Below are 19,651 nucleotides of genomic sequence, written 5' to 3' on the forward strand. Positions count from 1 at the left end.
GTCTATTCAAACTTTTTGCCCATTTTCTGACCAGATTATTTCACTTTTTCCTATAGAGTTGTTTGAGTTCCTTACATATTCTGGTTGTTAATCCCTTGTCAGATGGGTAGTTTGCAAATATTTTCTCCCATTCTGTGGATTTTCTCTTTACTTTGTTGATTGTATTCTTTGATGCGTAGAAGTTTTTAACTTGATGTAATCCTATTTGTCTATTTTTTTCTTTGAGTGCCTGTGCTTGTGGGTTATTGCTCAAGAAATCTTTGTCCAGAATAATGTCATGGGGAGTTTCTCCAGTGTTTTCTTATAGTAGTCTCATAGTTTGAGGTCTTAGATTTAAGTCTTTAATCCATTTTGATTTGATTTTTGTATATGGTGTGAGATAGTGGTCTAGTTTCATTCTTTTGTAAAGGGATATCCAGTTTTCCTGCTGCCATTTATTGAAGAGGCAGTCTTTTCTCTAATGTATATTCCTGCCACCTTAGTCAAAAATGAATTCACTGCAGGTGTGTGGATTTGTTTACAGGTTCTACATTCTGTTCCATTGGTCTATGTGTCTATTTTTATGCCAGTACCATGCTCTTTTGTTTACTATATTTCTGGGGTATAATTTGAAGTCAGGTAATGTGATTTCTTCAGTTTTGTTCTTTTTGCTTAGGATGGCTTTGGCTATTCTGGGTCTTTTGTGGTTCCATACAAATGTTAGGATTTCTTCTTTATTTCTGTGAAGAATTTCATTGGTATTTTGATAGGGATTACATTGAATCTGTAGATTACTTTGGGTACTATGGACATTTTAGCAATATTGATTCTTCCAATCCAAGAACCTAGAATACTTTTCCATTTTTGGGTGTCCTCTTCATTTTTTTCCATCAATGTTTTATAGCTTTCATTATAGAGATCTTTTATTACTTTGGTTAATTCCTATGTATTTAATTTTATGTATGGCTATTATAAATGGGATTACTTTTTAAAATTTCTTTTTCACATCGTTCACTGTTGGCATATAGAAATGTTACTAATATTTTATGTTGATTTTGTATCCTGCAACTTTACTGAATTTGTTCATCAGTTATTATAGTTCTCCAGTAGAGTCTTTAGGTTTTTCCAAATATATGATCATATCATCTGCAAACAAGGATAATTCAAATTCTTCCTTTCCAATATGGATGCCCTTTATATCCTTCTCTTGTCTAATTGCTACAGCTAGGACTTACTATGTTGAATAATATTGGTGACAGTGGGCATCCTTGTTGCATTCCAGATCTTAGATCAATTTTTCCCCATTCAATATGAAACTACTAGCTGTGGATCTGTCATATGTGACTTTTATTATGTTGAGGTATGTTCCTTCTATCCCCAGTTTTGTGAGGGTTTTTATTATAAAGGGATGTTGAATTTTACCAAGTGCTTTTTCAGCATCAATTGAAATGATTATATGTGTTTTATCCTATCAAGGATAGTTGATTTGATTGATATATGCAAATTATCACTGTGACACTTCATATCAACAGAATGTGACACATAGTTATCCAGAGATAAATCCCTCTTGGTCATGATGAATGATCTTTCTAGTGTATTGTTGAATTCTGTTTGCTGGTATTTTGTTGAGGATTTTTGCATTAGTATTCATCAGAGAGATTGGTCTGAGGTTTTCTTTTTTTCATATATCTTTGTCTGGTTTTGGTATAAGGGTAATACTGGCCTCATATAATGAGTTTGGAAGTATTTCCTCTATTTTTCAGAACAGTTTGAGTAGGATTGGTATTAATGTTTCTTTAAATGTTTGGTAAAATTCAGCAGTGAAGCCACTGGGGCTGAAGCTTTCCTTTAGTGGAAAACTTTTTATTATGGCTTCAATCTTGTTACTTGTTATTAATCTGTTCAAGTTTCGAATTTCTTCGTGGTTCAATATTTGAACATTGTATGTATGTAAAAGTGTGTCTTAGATTTTACAATTCATTGGCATATAGTTGCTCAGAGTTGCCACTAATAATCTTTGAATCTCTGCAGTGTTGGTTATAATGTCTTCTTTTTCATTTCTGATTTTATTTGGATCTTCTCTCTTTTTTCCTTATTTAGTCTACCCAATGTTTGTCAATTATGTTTAACTTTTCAAAAACCAACTTTTGTTTCATTCATCTTTTGCATTTTTTAAAATTTCAATTCATTGATTTCTGTTCTGATATGTATTATTTTTTTCTTCTATTAATTTGGGGTTTGGTTTGCTCTGGCTTTTCTAGCTTTTTAAGATGCATCATTAGATTGTTCATTTGAAGTTTTTCCTGTTTTTTGATGTACGTACCTATAGCTATAAAATTCCCCTCTTAAGAGGTACTGCTTTTGTTGTATCCCATAGGTTTTGGTATGTTGTGTTTTCATTATCATTTGTTTCAATACATGTTTAAGTTTCTTCTTAATTGCTTCATTGACACACTGGTAATTCAGGAGCATATTGTTTAATTTCCATGTATTTGTATAATTTCCAAAATTATTCTTCTTATTAATTTCTAGTTTTATTCCATTGTGGTCAGAGAAGATACTTGATATTATTTCAATGTCTTTGAATGTTTTAAGACTTGTTTTGTAACCTAACATATGTTCTATCCTTGAGAATGATCTATGTGTTGAGGAAAAAAATGTGTTTTCTGTAGCTCTTAGATGAAATGTTCTGCTTCTCTCAAGCAGAAGGAATTTGGTTTATAGTACAGATTAAGTCTGATGTTTCTTTGTTGAATTTCTGTCTGGAAGATCTGTCCAATGCTAAAAGTGGGGTGTTGAATTCTCCAGCAATTATTGTATTGGGGCCTATCTCTCTCTTTAGCTCTAAGTAATATTTTCTTTCTATATCTGGGTGCTCCAGTGTTAGGTGCCTGTCTATTTAAAGTTGTTATAGCCTCTTGCCAGATTGACCCCTTTATCATTATATAGTGACCTTCTTTTTCTCTTCCTACAGATTTTTATCTTGAAATCTATTTTGTCTGACATAAGTATAGTGACTCCTGCTCTTTTTTTTATTTCCATTGGTATAGAATGTCTTTGTTCAGTTCTTCATTTTCAGTCAATGTGTGTCTTTATAGGTGAAATGTGTTTCTTGTAGGCAACAGATCAGTGGGTCTTGTTTACTCATTCATTCAGCCAGTCTATATCTTTTGATTGGAGAGTTTAGTTCATTTACATTCAATGTTATCATTGATAAGTAAGGACTTACTCCTGCCATTTTGTCATCTATTTTCTGGTCATTTTATGGTCTTTATTCTTTCTTTACTTCCTGTCTACCTCTAGTGAAGGTGATTTTCTCTGGTGATATAATTTGATTTATCGCTTTTTATCTTTTGTGTATTTATTGTATGTTTTTTGGCTTGAGGTTACCATGAGGCTTGCAAATATTATCTTATAACCCATTATTTTAACCTGATAACAACTTAACACTATTTGCATAAACAAACAAGCAAAAAGAAACCTAATAAAAACTCCATGCTTTAACTTCATGCCCATTCTTTAACTTTGTGTTGTTTATATCTTATTGTACCATGTCTTGAAAAGTTGTTGTAGTTATTATTTTTTATTGGATTCTTCATTTATTCTTTCTACTTAGGGTAACAAAGGTAATACCATGGTTACAGTGTTATAATATTCTATGTCTATGTACTTACTATTACCAGTAAGTTTTTTTACCTTCAGGTGATTATTTATTGCTCATTAATGTCCTTTTCTTTCTGTTGAAGCACTCCATTTAGCATTTCTTGCAGGATAGGCCTGGCATTGGCAAAATCACACAGCTTTTGTTTGTCTGGAAAAGCCTTTATTTCTCCCTCATATTTGAAGGATATTTATTGCCAGATATACTATTCTACAGTAAAAGATTTTTCCTTCAGTGCTTTAAACATGGTACACCATTCTCTCCTAGCTTGTAAGGTTTCCACTGAAAAGTCTGCTGCTAGACTTGGAGCTGGGGAGCCAGGGAAGCTCCATTGTATTGTATTTGTTTCTTTTCTCTTGCTGACTTTAGGATCCTTTCTTTATCCTTGGCCTTTAGGAGTTTGATTATTAAATGCCTTGAGGTAGTCTTCTTCGGGTTAAATCTGCTTGGTGTTCTATAACCTTCTTATACTTGGATATTGATATTTTTTCTAGGTTTGGGAAGTTCTCCATTATTATCCCCTCAAATAAACTTTCTACCTCTATCTCTTTCTCTACCTTCTCTTTAAGGCCAATAACTCTCAGCTTTGGCCTGTTGAGGCTATTTTCTAGATCCTGTAGGCATGCTTCATTGATTTTTATTCTTTTTTCTTTTGTCTGTTCCAATTGTGTATTTTCAAATAGCCTGTCATCAAGCTCACTAATTCCTTCTTCTGCTTGGTCCATTCTATTATTAAAGGACTCTGATGCATTATTCAGTTTGCCAACTGCATTTTTCAGTTCCGGAATTTCTGCTTTATTCTTTTTAAATTATTTCAATCTCTTCATTAAATGTATCTGACATAATTCTGAATTTCTTCTCTGTGCTATCTTGAATTTTTTAAAATTTCCTCAATACAGTTATTCTGAATTCTCTGTTTGAAAGGCCACGTATCTCTGTTTCTCCAGGATTGGTCTCAGATTCGTTACAGTGAACTATAGATAGTTCATTTGGTGAGGTCATATTTTCCTGGATGGTGTCGATGCTGGTAGATGTTCTTCAGGGTCTGGGTACTGAAGAATTAGGTATTTATTTTAGTCTTTACTGTTTGGGCTTATTTGTATCCATTCTTCTTGGGAAGGCTTTCTGAATATCTGAAAGGACTTGGATGTTGTGATATAAACTGTATCTGGTTTAGGAAGCACCACAAACCCAGTAACATTGTGGTTCTTATAGACTTGTAGATGGTCTTTGACCAGATCCAGGAGAATTCTCTGGATTACCAGGCAGAGACTCTTGTTCTCTTCCCTTACATTTTCCCAGACATACAGAGTGCTTCTCTCTGTTCTGAGTCACCTAAAGCTGGGGGTGAACTGACATGAGCACTACTGTGTCCACCACTACTTTGGCTATACTGGGTCAGAATTGAAGCCAGCATAGCACTGGGTCTTGCCCAAGGCCTACTGTAACTACTCCCTGTCTACTACCTATGTTCACTAAAGGCCTTGGGGCTCTACAAATAGCAGGTGGCAAAGCCAGCTAGGCCTGTGCCCTTCACTTCAGGGCAGCAAGGTCCCCTAAGCCCTGGGTGGGTCCAGAAGTGCCATCTGGGACTTAGGGACTAGAGTCAAAAAACCTTAAAAGTCTACTTGAGGTTCTATTGTATTGAAGCTGAACTGAATTGCAGGTTGAGCTACAAGACACAGTCCTTTCCAGTCTTCCCTCCCTTTCCACAGGCAGAGGAGCCTCGCCTGGTAGCTACCACCACCCCAGGGCACAAGGAGTACTGTCAGACTACCACCAATGTTCTCTTAAGGCTCAAGGTCTCTTAAATCAGCTTGTCACAAGTGCTGCCTGGCCTGGGACTCAGTCTTCGGGGCAGTGGACTCCCCTCTGGCCTAAGGCTGGTCCAGAAATGCCATCCAAGAGTCAAGCCCTGAAATAGGTGACCCCAAGAGCCTGCTTGGTGCTCTGCCTCCCTGTGGCTGTGCTGGTAGCTAACCTGCAAGACAAAGTCTTCTTAGTTTTCCCTCTGCTTTTCTCAAGCAGAAGGAATTTTGCCCTGTAGCTACCACAGCTGGTAATGTGCTGAGTCTCACCTGAAGCCAGTAAGTCTCAGAGACCCACACAAGGCCCTCAATGTAGGACCTGGGTATTGCTGCTGTTTATTCAGAGCCCAGGGACTCTTCAGCTAGCAGTGATGAATGCTGCCAGGACTGGGTCCTTTCCTTCAAGGCAGCAGGCTCCCTTCTGGTCCAGGGTGTGTCTAGAAATGTCACCTGGGAGGTAGGGCCTCGAACAGGGGCCTTACGACTGACTGGTGCCCTATCCTGCTGTAGCTGAGCTGGTGTCCCAGAAGCAAGACAAAATCCTTCCCACTCTGCCCTCTCCTCTCCTAAAGTGGAAGGAAGGGGTCTCTTTTGGAGCCTTGAGCTATGCAGCCTGGGGTTAGGAGAGGCGTGATGCCAGCACTCCCTTGGCTGCCCCAGATGGGTGTCTCAGTATTTTCTGTGCCCACTCAGTCCACTGTCTCTCAGCCTAGTTCAGCACTAGGAATCACCTAAAGACTTGTAGTCCTTATGGCCTAGACTGCCTTTCACATTTATTTGGAGACACAGAGTGCTGTAGCCCTTGGTGGTGAGGTTTGCAGGTACTCAAGTTCAAACCAATGAGATCTGCAATTCTCTTCTGGCTGGGGCTGGTTTAAATGCTCCCTTTGTGTGCAGGCATCAGCTGAATTTGGTCTGGCTTTCTTTTCTGCTCCAACAGGACAGCACTGAGTTCAGTGCCTCACAGTTGCTGTGTTCTCCCTCTCCCAGTGCCCAGAGATGCTCTATGCAACACATTGCTGCTGCTGGGGGTGGCAGAGGGGTGGCATCTGTGGTTCAGGACTATTTTTCTTTCTCTTCAGTGCCTCTTTCAGCAATATGAAGTTAAAACCAGGTACTGTGAGTGCTTACCTGATTTTTGGTTCTTATGAAGGTGTTTTTGTTTGTTTGTTTGTTTTCGTGTGTAGATAGTTGTTCATTTGGTGTCTTTATGGGGAGCGTGATTGGTGAAGCTTTCTATTTTACCATCTTTCTCTGCCTCCAAGAACAACACTGTTTTCTCATCCTTCACCCCCAGGAAAAGAAAATTTCATCCATCACAAGGAAAATAGAAGTCATTAAGTAACTCATATTCTTCCTGTCCTTACATTTTTAAAACAATGGGCATGCGCATCATCTACCCTTTTTACCTTTTGAACAGTTACACTGAAAGAGAGTTACCCCTTTGCTCTAGGGCCCATCCTCCCACACACGTAAACCATCATTTTCTAATCCTCCTTAAAATACCCCTTAGGATCTCACTTTGCAGATTTTTGTCTCACTGTCTGTACTTTTCATCTCTCCCTCATTGCTAGTATATTTTTCATTAAAAACAATAAAAACAAAAACTTAATATGCTCCCTAACCCCATCTAAGGAAATCTTCAGGAATTGCCTCATTATTTCTTTTTTTCCTTTATAGCCAAGCCTCTAAGGAGATATGTAAATGTGTTTGTTCTGTGAAAGGGCCATGTATGCAAAGCAGTCCCCAAATGCCAAAGGAGCCCAGAAATCCAAGAAGGAGGCAGACAAATCCAGTTTGTCAGTATTGGGTGATTTATCACGGGTGCTTACAGGCAGAAGCATAGTCTTGGCAGCCTCAAGACAGGTAGATCTCCTCATTGTTCCTCCCAAACCCAAGGTATAAGGAAAGGGTCCTATGTGCTCCAGCAAAACAGTTAAAGGCAACCCTCCAAAACCAGCAAGAATGCTGTGTGCGTCACAGCCTCTAATTTATGTGATAACATCAAGGTTGCTTTGATCTAAAAGTAGGAGTACATGTTCTTGCACTAGGGACAGAAAATAAAACAGAAACCAGGAGACATTCATGGGGCTAGGGCCAATCAGAAGTCAACCACCGGCAGATTAGCATCCACGATAGAGTCACTTTTGTCTCCACAGAACTTTCAGCCTCTATTGCTGCATTGCTATTCAATTCTTATCTCATTGTATTCTAACTTTCCAACCCATGATGCCACAGAAACTCTCTGGCCAAAGTTCCTAAGAAATCCATTTGGCTAAAATCTAGGACATACTACTTTACAAATTAACTGTTTTTTCGTTTGTGTTCCAAACAGACAGAAAGCTCCTGAGGACAGAATACATTTGTTTCTTATTCTTACTGCGACCGAGCAGGTATTATTGTTCCCAGCCTAGAGTAGATACTCAATAGATATTTCATAAATTAATATATTAACATTACCAATAAGTGAAAATAAAAGAATTGAAACCTCCTCAATTCTATAGCATGCTGAGATATTATTTTCCAACCCCCCTGCTACAACACCAAATAAAAGTGCATCGAGGCAAGAAGGCATCAGAAACACACAGTGATATCTACCGCTTACCTATTTTAAGTACAAATCATTACTTCCTACTTCTAGCAACTGTGACAGTACTCAACAACAACCAAAAAAGTTGTGTTTCTGAATTCTCAACCACACTTTCAGTCTTATGAGCAGGATCTTTTAGTACATAGTCTTACTTTCTTTGGCCCTGAGATTTTTTTCTGCTGAGCAGAAAGCATCGCCCCCCAGGACATAATTAGGACTGAAAGTATAATGCACAGCTGCACAGAGCCACGGAGTTTGTCAGCCGCACTGCATGTGTCCCTCCCTCTCCTTGCCTGACAGACTCTGCCAGCTCTTAGGCCATCTGTAGTGGTGCTGCAAGATTGGGTAAATAAACCCGAATTACTCTGAAAGTTTTGCATTAAAATGTGAACATTTATCTTAGCCCAGGGAGCCAAGCTTTCTGTGTAATATAAAAGGATTCTGAGATGTAGGAAGAAAAGGCCTTCTTAATAGCCCATTTGATCTTTTCTAGAGGGTCACTAACTTTACTTTCTTCACCTAAGGTTGATCTGCTAAATTTTCTATGTAAACTTAAGAGTACTCTATAATGGTAATAGATATGCAGTAAATTCCAAACAAACAAACAAAACCCAAGCAAAAAAAGGAAATGGCCTGGTGAAAATCAGAAGAAAGTAGAAATCCAGCTTTTGATATCTACAAAAATAATTTGAGAATTAAATGTTCTAATTAATTAATGGAGGAAACAAAACCTTAAATAAGATGTTTTTAAAAAATTTTAACACTAATATTCATTTAATTTATTACTTTGCAAAAGCATCATTTCTACTCTTAGGCTAAAATTGTCCTGCACACAATTTAGGTTGCCATCTTTTTTTTGAGACAGAGTCTCACTCTGTCGCCCAGGCTGGAGTGCAGTGGTACAATCTTGGCTCACTGCAACTTTTCCCTCCTGGGTTCAAGTGACTCTCCTGCCTCAGCCTCCCCAGTAGGTGGGATTACAGGCGCATATCACCATGCCTGGCTAACTTTTGCATTTTTAGTAGAGATGAGGTTTCACCATATTGGCCAGGCTGGTCTTGAACTCCTGACCTCAAGTGATCCATCCACCTTGGTCTCCCAAAGTGCTGGGATTACAGGTGTGAGCCACTGCACCCAGCCTAGGCTAACATCTTAATTCAATTTGAATAAATCATTGATGAAATTGAATGAAAATACTAATCTCTGTAGATATGTAATTTTTAGGTACCATGGTGTTTTATAGTTACTGCTGAACTTAGATATCACCATACACATACACACATCCTTATTTTACACATAGAGGTCTTAGTTTCAGAAAGATACATTTGTTCAATTGCTCATTTATTTCTCCTGCTCATAAGTGCCTTCTCTGTCATGAGTTCTGTGTTGGTGCCAATCTTCCAGAAGCAATAACACAAGTGCCCTGCCCTTGAAGAGAAGCTCACAGTCTGGTGTGGAAAATGCAAAGTTAGCCAAACAATTACATTTTAACATGCACATGGAAATATAAGTGTGTCTAAAATAATTTGATGGTATATTAAAACTAGTGACAAATTAGAAGATAAAGAGCATGTGTTGCAGGCAGAGAGTTGATGACTTGGTGCCCAATATTAACTTATCAACCTCCTTTCTGTTTATACATTTGTCCTGTAAATAGTAAAATTTGTAGAACATCCTCATACCCCCTGCTTTTGACTGCAGTCTCTGACTATGGCCAGGTTTCATGTTTATGAGTATTTGAAAGGAATTCTATCCTAGGAAGTATGAATCAGAAATTCTTCTCGACTCTGAGACCCCCTTGGGCCTTATGGAATCACAATGTCTAGTGATATTATTATTTCTGTGTCACTAAAGCAGAGACCAGAAACTGACAGCCTGTATGTGTGCTGTGTATGGCCCAAGTTTGCTCTTTGGTACTTTAAAATACCAAACTTAAATGTTTTGGAATGTTGACTGCATTTCCAGTTCACTGTTCCACTGTTTACTGTTCCACTGTTCCACTGCTTCCCACAGTTGACTATCAGTTGCTTCTTTTGTGATATTTGCCTGTCCATATTGGCATTTTAATTTATGATCTTCAAATTAAACTGTGAAAGAACCAATGCCATTTATCAGTCAAGGGGAACCAGTCAACAAAAGAAAAGAAAAAAGATATTACTAGTTAGTTTTGGGGTGGTCCTATTTAAGCCATTGCTTTTTCTCTGGTAGTTGACTTGCAACTGACGGAAAATAACTCATTAAACAGTTATATTGATAGAGGGTAAGTGGGCACAAAATCATTTAATTTATCTTTCTTTGTAATTAAATCTTTGGGAAAACTGATGTCCCACTTTGTCGTGGTTGAAAAATAACAGGCAAACTCAATGATTTAAAATAAAGTTACAAACTCAGAATTAAGAAAAAGCGTTCCTGTAAATTTTAATGAAAATACTTACCACAAAACTTAGGCACTTTAATTCCCAAGAGAGTCTTGAAGCCAGACTTTGTCATACTATCTTAGTTGTGTTAGTATCACAAACTTAGAGGCTTAATATAACACACACTTACTATCTCACTTTACTAAGGGTCAGGAAACGAGGCACAGCCCAGCTGGGCTCTCTGCTTCAGTGTCTCTCACAAGGTTATGGCTGGGGTCTCGTCTGAGACTCAATTGGGGAAAGATCTGCTTCTAAGTTTGTGAGGCCATTGGCAATATTCAGTTCTTTGTGGGTTTTTGAGGACTTCAGTATATTGCTAGTTGTTGACTAGAGGCTGTCCTCAGTTCCTTGTTATTAAGCCTGTTCACATTGGCAGCTTGCTTCATCAAAGCCAGGAAAAAAAATGGTCAATTGATTCTGCTAGCATGATGGAAGTTACAATTTTATGAAACATAATCATGGGAGTGACATCCCATCACCTTTGCCATATTCTATAGATTAGAAGCTTGTCAGTTCCATCCACACTTAGTGAAAGGAGATTATCCAAATGTGTGAATACCAGGAGGAAGGGTTAATTTAAACTCCTTTTACTGTTGTTAACCACCAATATATAGAGATGGTGGTGATGTGATGCCAGCTAACTTTCACTAGTCTCCTGTTCTCCTGTGTGTGCCAGATTTTGTTTTCTCTCTCTTTTTTTTATTATACTTTAAAGTTTTAGGGTACATGTGCACAATGTGCAGGTTAGTTACGTATGTATTCATGTGCCATGTTGGTGTGCTGCACCCATTAACTCGTCATTTAACATTAGCTATATCTCCTAATGCTATCCCTCCCCACTCCCCCACCCCACAACAGGCCCCGGTGTGTGATGTTCCCCTTCCTGTGTCCATGTGTTCTCATTGTTCAATTCCCACCTATGAGTGAGAACATGCGGTGTTTGGTTTTTTGTCCTTGTGATAGTTTGCTGAGAATGACGGTTTCCAGCTTCATCCATGCCCCTACAAAAGACATGAACTCATCATTTTTTATGGCTGCATAGTATTCCATGGTGTATATGAGCCACATTTTCTTAATCCAGTCTATCATTGTTGGACATTTGAGATCAGAGCAGAACTGAAGGAAATAGAGACACAAAAAACCCTTCAAAAAATCAATGAATACAGGAGCTGGTTTTTTGAAAAGATCAACAAAATTGATAAACCACTAGCAAGACTAACAAAGAAGAGAGAAGAATCAAATAGATGCAATAAAAATTGATAAAGGGATATCACCATTGATCCCACAGAAATACAGACTACCATCAGAGAATACTATAAACACCTCTACACAAATAAACTAGAAAATCTAGAATAAATGGAGAAATTCCTCAACACATAGACCCTCCCAAGACTAAACAAGGAAGAATTTTTTTTTTTTTTTTTTGAGACAGAGTCTCACTCTGTCGCCCAGGCTGGAGTGCAGCGGCACAATCAATCTTGGCTCACTGCAAGCTCCTCCTCCCGGGTTCACGCCGTTCTCCTGCCTCAGCCTCCTGAGTAGCTGGGACTACAAGCACCCACCACCACGCCTGGCAGATTTTTTTGTATTTTTAGTAGAGACAGAGTTTCATTGTGTGAGCCAGGATGGTCTCAATCTCCTGGCCTTGTGATCCGCCCACCTCGGCCTCCCAAAGTGCTGGGATTATAGGCGTGAGCGTGCCAGATTTTCATTTAGGCAATTTATATGTACTGATTCACTTGTTCCTTCACACTCCACCCCCCAAAAATACAACGCATATGTTATTATCATTATCAAAAAAAAAACAGCGAGAAAACAGGAAAGCATAATGTTAATATCTTACCCAAAGTCACAGTTAGAAACTTGTGGAACTGGAATTCTAACCCAAGCAGTCCGAACTTATACCCTAAGCTATTTTATTAATAATCTTTTAAAATTTAAGTACTACATACATAGAGGAAAATATACAAACTATATTGCTTTAGCTTAATGAATTATCATAAGTTAAACACACCCATATAACCACCACCCAGGTGAGAAGATGGAGGATTACCAACACTCGATGAACTTCTCTCCAGTCCTTTTCCCAATCACTACCTCTACTCTTCACCTTAAAGGTAACCTGTATCTTGACTTCCAGCTAGTTTTATCTGTTTTTGAATTTTATGTATGAATACGTATATACATATAATAAATAATGTTTTATTTCTGCTTCCTTCATTCAACAACGTTAGGTTACACTATGTTGAATGCAACATTAGTTCATTCATTTTTATGGTGTCTAATACTGTATTCTACCCATGATCTATAATTTATTACCCATCCCACTGTTAGCAGATACTTGTTTTCATTTTTAAATTATTACAAATTATGATTTTATGACTACCAATATACATGTGTTTTGGTTGATGTATGTACATGATTCTGTTTGGTATGTACAAATATGTAGAAGTAGGGTAGGCAATTGTAATAGATACAAAAATAGATTTCAAAATAGGTAGTATCCACTACAGTAACACCAGTGGCATATAATAGATCTTCAGTAGAACTCAGTATTGACAGTCATTCTCACCATACTCATTTTAATGAATGAGTAATGGTATTTTGTTGTTATATTTTGCATTTCCATGGATATCTATTCATAGATATTGTTGACCATCTTGATATACATTTGCAAGTAGGAGGTTCAAATATCTTGATTAAATATTCAGTCATTTCTTATTAATATTTAGGAATTCTTTAAGTATTTTCGACTTCACAGAATTATAGGTTGTTTTTTCATTTTATCAAAGATGTCTTTTAACAGATATCAATTTTGTACATCTAAATCATTAAAACTTTCTCACATGGCTAGTGCTCTCTTTTAGTGTCCTGTTAAGAAATTTGTCTACCTCAACATTCTGAAGATATTATTTCCTTTATCTTTTAAAACTTTATTATTTTACTTCTCACATTACATTGTTAATCCCCCATACATGATATACCAAGGAGCGTGACTGCTGGGTCTTATTGTAGGAATATGTTTAATTTTGTCTGGAATTATTTTTCATCTGCCTTATTTTTCTTAGTGCTAGTTTGCTGCTGCCAAATTATCTTATATTTTGTCTGCAAACATCTTTCATTGACTTTAATTTTTAATGTAATAGTAGCCAAGAAATTTCCAAAACAGACTAAAGCTCTTCATCTACAGATATAAGAAACACTAGAAACCTGAGTATACTAAATACAAATGAAAACACACCTGGATATCAAAATAGAATTGCTGATAACCAAAGAAAAATAGTGCTTCAGCCTTATTCTCTCACTTTTCTCTTTATGATATTCAAATTAAATGTATATTAGGTCTTTCATTATTTCCTTTATGTATATCTAATGATACATATGTATCTTCCCATCCTTTAGTCTGAACATTTTGTTCTGACATATTTACCAGTTCCTAAATTCCTTTTTAAATATAAATTAACTTATCTTGAAACCAATACCTGATGATTCCAGTGTCTTTATATCCTGCATATTTATTATGTTTACTCTTTTTTTCTTTCGGTGTAATGTTTCCTTTCTGTATGCCTGATTAATTTTGCTTGTGTGCTTGACATTGTGAATGAACATTTTTTAGAAAAATTGAAGGCTTTAAATATCTTTTTCGTTCAGTGAGCATTTACATTTTCTTCTAGGAGGAAGCCTGTTTAGGGACAACCACCATATTTTATTCATGAGTGAAGTCATTCAAAGACAGATTCTTTTTGAAGGATGCTCTCATTCTGTCTTTTTGGTGAGCCCTAAACTTTAGTTTTTGACCTTCCTTGCCCTTGAGGCTGCCGAAAGTTATACTCCACTTTTTAGCCTTTCTGTTTTTTCTTTCAATTTTGAAATTGGGAACCACCTTAAGCAGCTATTATAATCACGAATACTCAACTTATCTATTTAGCTTCTGTTTTTAAGAAATTCTCACCCTATAAATTCTTATATCATTGTCAGTGCTCTAATTCCTAAAACCAGATACTTTTTGGAGGGAAGAAGGGTCACTTACATTTTATTCAGCTTTCTAGTTCACATTAAAAAGTTTTAGGTAAAACAATTAAATCAGCCATTCCAGGGAGCTGACCTCCAAAGCCTGTGTTTTTAACCAAATAAAGTAAATATTCTTGTCTTAGAATTATCAGTAAACTGATATATAAAGTATGAAGCTCAGTTTTTTATTTTGCACATAAACATGAGAAATGGACTAGATATGAATTTGAAGTTTGTAATACTGATAAAAGAAAACAAACGTATTGATAAGGTTGTGATTGGAGAATAAATAATTTAATCAACATTTAGCATGGTATTCAACTAGTATATACATACATACATATGCACAAACACACATTATAATATTTAACCTAATGTAAATTCTATAAGGTTAGAAATTGTCATCCCTCTTTCACAAATGAGGAAACTGAGATTCAGACAGAATAAATAATGTGAATCACAAATTAACCTACTTCTTTTTGATGACTATATATGTGTTTTATATGTATACACACAAATATTACATATATTCTAATTTATCACTGTGCATTGATTTTATTCTGACACAAATACATTGAAATATATACTTTGGAAAGTTTTTTCTTTCATAATATGTCTTTTTGAGTTTCTTAAGATTTAATTCTTAAGATGTTGCCCATTCTTTTCTTGAACATTTACTTACATAGGATAGCTAAATTTTAATAATCCAGGAAGCTAAATAAAATACCTTTAATGACTTTTTTTTTTTTTTTTTTGAGACAGAGTCTCCCTCTGTCACTTAGGCTGGAGTGCAGTGGTGCAATCATAGCTCAATGGGCCTCCAATGCCTAAGCTCAAGTGATCTTCCCACACTGGTCTCCCAAAGTACTAGTATTACAGGCATGAACCACTGTGCCTGGCCATATTTTCAATTGTGATATAAATCACACTTGCCTTGGAGATATTTCAAAAAATATACAATCAACTGGTGATGTAATTCTACAATTTAGACTTAATAAGTTACCATGATCAGATCTAATTTTTCACTTAGGCAAAACACCTAGTGAATTTTAAGCATTGGTGGCTCATGAACAGATAAGTTAGCTTTGCCATGTCCAAATCATTATCAATATGTAAAAAGTATTACCCACTGTTTAAGGGTTCAGAGAGTGCCAGATTTTTGAATCCTTTATCTGGGTTTAACATATTTGTCTGTTGTGAGCCTTATTCTCTTTTTGGATATAGAAAAGCATAACTGAAATATTAACAGTACATGGCCCACTCTGTTTCTCCTTATCCTTTTTGCTCATTACAACCATAGGATGTCCCTCGAAACAGAACCAACTTCAGTAAAACAGCAAATAATAATACCTTCATATGGCACTTTGTGAAGTGCACCTCTGGAGATTTTTGTGTAATCCTCAAGAACGTTATGAAACATAAGTATTAGTATTCTAGTTTTAAATCTGAAAAAAAATGGAGCTCAGAGAGGTTTAACGCGTACCTAAGGTTTTACAATTTGTAAACTGTTGGGTGAAGATTCATTCATGTTTGGGCAGTAAACAGAAAATAAAGAGTGTGGTATAAAATTTATTGGACTTAGATAATAAAAACAAAGTGTTAATTCAGTGTATCCAGGTGAACATAAAAAAAGTAAAAAAAATACTTTGGAAAATCAGGGAAAGTAACATTGAGGGAACTGAGAAATGATTATATTTTTGTAAGTAGAGAGTCAGATAAGACAAAAGGACATTTGGAGCCTGTCTGGTTGCCAAGGCCTTTCTATAGCTTCAGCTCATATGGAAGCCTGATCAGCAAAACTCAGAAAACTTAACAGCTTGAAAATATTTCAGAGTGGGTAGATAATACTCCCCACCTTTTTTTTTGTTTGATTCATTAATTCATTCAACAAATATTTATTCAAAGCCTATGTTGTTTCAGGCACTATTCTAGATGATGAGGATACAGCAATGATCAAAACTGACAAAAATCACTGCCTTTAGGGAGCTTACATCCTAATGGGAGAAAAAGGATAAGCCATAGAGTAATTACATCATATATTACATAAGAAGTTCTTATGTACTATGAGGGCAAAAGTAAACCAGGCAAATGGGGATGGGGTGATGCAGCTTTAATAATAGCTAAATCAGACTGCAGTGAGAAGGTTAACTCATGAAAGGGGTGAGGTCTGAGGGATATCTGATGAAGAGCATTTCAAGCTGACTGCAAGTCCCCTGAGGTAGAAGGATGCCTGTTTTGTTCAAGAAGTAGCAAGAAGGTCAAAGTGGCTAAAACAAAGAGAAGGAGGGGAAAGAAGAGCAAATGAGCCTGGGGAAGTCACTGAGCAGCCAGTGATCCCCTCCGGCCTTCCCATTTAACAAGTGAAAGGTTAACCATTGGCAGCTTCTGAGAAAATGAGTAGCATGATTTTAGCTGTAACCAACCTAACAGCAAGGACACTGATTGTTCTTTTGAGAACTTATTAGAGAAGTAAGGATGGAAAAAAAAAAAACCAGTTAGAAAGCTTTGGCAATGATTCTTACTGTGGCTTAGATGAAATGGTTGCAATAAAGTTTATAAGTGGCCAGATGCTAGGTATCTTTATGATGGTAGAGAAATAAGATGAATTTCTGGACTTTTATCTCTTGAAACATTGACATTCTATTCTTCATTGAAGTATTTTATACACATATTTGTTAAAGGTGGTTGCATATTTTGTCTTCATTTCTGTGTCAAATAGTGATATCATGAGTAATCTGTGAAGAACTTGTTAGGTACACATTGGAATTCAAAGCTAGGAGGAGGGCTTGTTGAGAGAGATTTCTCAGCATCCAGTATGACATGAATAAAGGGCATCAAGATATTGGTATCTGGTAATTCTATTTTTTGATGATTATCAGTGATAAAGGAGATAATCACTGCAACCTCAAACTCCTGCACTTCACAAAGTGCCATATCAAGGTATTATTATTTGTTGTTTTACTGAAGTTGGCTCTGTTTTGAGGGACACCCTATGGTTGTAATGAGCAAAAAGGATAAGGAGAAACAGAGTGGTCCATGTACTGTTAATATTTCAGCTATGCTTTTCTATATCCAAAAAGAGAATAAGGCTCATAACAGACAAACCAATTTTGATGATTATCAGTGGAAAAGGTGTCACAGGAGAGTACTCAGTAGATGACATGGGTTATGGATTATGATGCTGAAACTTCTTATGCCTCCTTGCAAATTGTTCATTAATATTATGTCACTGTCATAATTCTTAAGTGTCATTTCATTACATCGCTCAGAATGACTATAAACACTGCTACTGTAAAAGATAAATTTAATTACACTTTGCAGATGTCAGTTGCATGGAACTAGTAAATAACAGTAATAAAGATGTTATGATTGTGCTCTCTTTCTAAAGGTGTTTCCCCTCCATTTTGTACATTGGGGAAAAAATTCAAATGAGAGAGTCTTACAATAAACCTTCATTTACCTTCTTCCTAGAATATCATGAAAAGAAAGTGGAAATGCCAGTGAGTCCTTGTGACTCTTCTGCATGTGAGGGGTTTGTGGCCGACTCCAAATCAATTTTTCTTTTTCTTAGTTGCCAACTTGGAAACAGAAATTTCTAAAGTTTAAATGGGTTTTAGGGATTATTTAAGTTACTTAACCTCTCTGACCCTAAGTCTTTGCCTCTGTAATGTGATAAATAAATAGCTCAGAGTTGTGAGGGTAAAATGAGGTATTGTCTGCAGTGAGAGTGAGAGGTATTTATTGCACATACTCAGTTTGGACATAATTGGCTTACACTACTGTCTACTGCAGAAAAATTGGAGGCTGAGAGAAATGATATACACAAGATTTCATACTTAGGAATACGACTTATTTTCTTACTTCTATACTGGTCCTCTGTAACAGGAGACTGTGATGGTTAGTTTTACATGTCAACCTGGCTGGGGCGTAGTGTGACCAGAAATTTGGTCAAACATTATTCTGGATGTGTTTTGTGTGGGTATTTCTGGATATGATTAACATTTAAATTGGTAGACTGAGTAAAGCAATGTCCTCCATAAGGTGGGGGGGTCTCCATACATTCAATTGAAGGCCAGAATAAAACAACAAGGCTGATCCTGCTGTGAGTATGAAAGAATTCCTTTTTCCTATCTACCTGCAAACTGGGACACTATTTTCTTTCTGACTTTGTGCTTGAACTGAAACATCAGCTCTTCCTGTGTTTTGAGCTTACAAGCATTGAACTGGAACTATACAATTGGCTCTCCTGATCTCAGATTTTCAAAACTGGAACTACACCGTCAGCTCCCCTGGGTCTCCAGCTTGTGGACTGAAGATCTTGGGACTTGTTAGTCTCTGTAATTATGTGAGCCAATTCCTTATGAGAAATAACATATGCACACACCCTGTGGGTTCTGTTTCTGTCAACAACAGGTCTCTAATACAGAGACCTGTGCTCGTAACACAGAAAATGCAAGTTTTACCTTTGACCTGAAAAAAATTTAAAAATATACTCTTATTATATATGCATGTCAAGTGCTTGAAAGTGTGGCTAATTGGGCCAGATGCAGTGGCTGATGCCTGTAATCTCAGTACTTTGGGAGTCTGAGGCAGGAGGATTGCTTGAGCTGGGAGTTTGAGACCAGCCTGGGGCAACATAGGGAGACCTCATCTCTACAAAACATACAAAAAATTAGCTGGGCATAGTGGCATGTTCCTGTGGTCCCAGCTATTCGGGAGGCTAAGGCAGGAGGTTGTCTTGAGCCCAGGAGTTTGAGGTTGAAGTGAGCCCTATTCCTGCTACCACACTCCAGCCTTGGTGACAAAGTGAAACCTTGTCTCCAAAAGAAAAAACGAAAGTGTGGATAATCTATTGTATGATATTAGGATTCTGGCTTACCTGGAACATGTTAGAAGAAAAGTGATTGTAAAGAGCTGAAGCAACTTAATTCTGTGTAAAAGCAAAAAAAAAAGAAAAAAAATAGACACAGAAAAACCTGAAATCCAATTTTATTTTTTTGCTAATCATTATATTGGTGATGTACCACAGCTAAGGCCAAGTGGTTGGCAAAATAAGGAGCAGAGGCATATAGAAGAGGAAGGGCCATGAGGAAATTAAATGACTGAAATTAACAAAGCCACAACTAAGACCCATGTTGTCCTGAGGCATGCCTTTGACACCTGGTAGCCACCATGGAACAGCAGA

Source organism: Pongo pygmaeus, chromosome 5 (assembly GCF_028885625.2).
Source record: "Pongo pygmaeus isolate AG05252 chromosome 5, NHGRI_mPonPyg2-v2.0_pri, whole genome shotgun sequence".
NCBI lineage: Eukaryota > Metazoa > Chordata > Mammalia > Primates > Hominidae > Pongo > Pongo pygmaeus.